The sequence below is a fragment of the Triticum dicoccoides genome, chromosome 4B (genome assembly GCF_002162155.2).
Source record: "Triticum dicoccoides isolate Atlit2015 ecotype Zavitan chromosome 4B, WEW_v2.0, whole genome shotgun sequence".
In the NCBI taxonomy this organism is placed as follows: Eukaryota; Viridiplantae; Streptophyta; class Magnoliopsida; order Poales; family Poaceae; genus Triticum; species Triticum dicoccoides.
Genome location: NC_041387.1, coordinates 194407015 through 194408625, shown reverse-complemented (window position 1 = coordinate 194408625; position 1611 = coordinate 194407015). Strand labels below are relative to the sequence as shown.

Below are 1611 nucleotides of genomic sequence, written 5' to 3'. Positions count from 1 at the left end.
TACTTGATATACAAAGTAGATTTTGCCATTTTTGAGGGCTTCAGGTCTGTCATTCCACTTTGCAAGCTGCTAATAGTACTTCAGGAATAACATTTAGTGACGGCCAAAATCTACTAATATGTGTTTATCAACAGTCTTAACACACTCATTCTATTATTATGCGATGCAAGAAAGATGTAAATATCTTCGATCTGAACATGCTCTAGATTGTACATACTTTTGCGTACATTTAAATTTATGAGATGATGTTATGAAATTTAAACCTTTCGCCTAACCGGGAGTATGGACATGAAAGGTTCATTGTTATTGGCCATAGTTCTGTTAGATGACTTTGAAATTAGTCACAATGTTTGAAACACCGTCAGATGCACTGATAATTCATAGATGGTGGTTCTGCTTTGGTACATTTATATTTGTTATCACGTGTATCTGACATAATTGGTATTCTTTTCCTTGCAAATTTTTTTGCTTACATTTCCCGCAGCAACGTTCGGGGCATCACCTAGTTAATAATATGATTATGTACTAAATAAAAATGCATTCAATCACTCTGAAGGTACACCATTTTTCATCAGAATAATAATCCTTAAACCTACACGTGCATGGCACGTGCGATGTACTAGTAGTACATCGCTATATGGCAGAATCGCGGTCGCCAAATTAAAAACAGTTGAATCAGGTGCACTGGCTGTCTTCAGTAAATACAATTTGAAGGTATAAAAAAAGAGAATACGGAAATATCTAAAATATGAAGTCTCTATCTCTCAATCTTGAGCAGTGTTTCATTTCGACCCTGAAGAAACTATGAAAATAAGCTCATCTAGGGATGCATGCTGTCTGGTCCTAAAGCCCGATCGAAGCCTCTTGCAGAGCAAGATGGTGAAGCGTTGCCTCTAACACACGAAGAAGAGTGATATCTTCTTCCTCTATAATTCTTTCTTCTTCGTCTGCAAATTAAATAATCCGCAACGCCGTCAGCGTGGGCTTTTAACGCTACAAGAAAGTAGTATGCCGCGGTGTAGCTTGAACATGAATGTACATACCTTGGATCCAGCTGAGTAGGCGGATTTGGGCGACGAGGCTTTGGACGCCGACTTGGGCGACTCGGCCGAATCCGCCGACTCGGGCGACGAGGCCGAATCTGCGGACTCGGGCGATGAGGCGGGGGATGCGGCGGGGGATGTGGCGGGGGGCTCCTCCACTGTAGCCTTTTTTGGAGGGAGGAGAGTTCCCAGTTGGCGGTGGCAGAATCCAAGAGTCGCCGAAGACGTAGTGTGTGCCGATGAAGGGCTTGGCCTGGGCCTCGGTGAGATCCACAGCCCACCCGACCCTCTTCCTCGCGTCCGACCCCGGCCCACTGCATTTGAACTCGCCGTAGTAGATCCCGCTACTGCACGCACGTACGCATGCATCCGATAAAAAAACATAAGTGATGGGATGAAGATGATCCCTTAATAAAGAACATCCTCCATCCATAATGCATGTAAAGGAGTCCCATGCATGCAATGCATGCATGTTACCTTACCTCTCAGGCTGCTTGATGTTCCATCCGTCCCATCCAACTGGCACCACCTCCTTGCTCATCTCGGTGTAGGCGTAGATGACGCGCGA

At 44.8% G+C, this 1611-nt stretch overlaps 1 pseudogene; it reads right to left on the bottom strand.

Moving 5' to 3' along the window:
- Positions 1-541: 541 nt before the first annotated feature.
- LOC119292621 overlaps positions 542-1611 on the bottom strand; it is a 2230-nt pseudogene continuing 1160 nt past the window's right edge.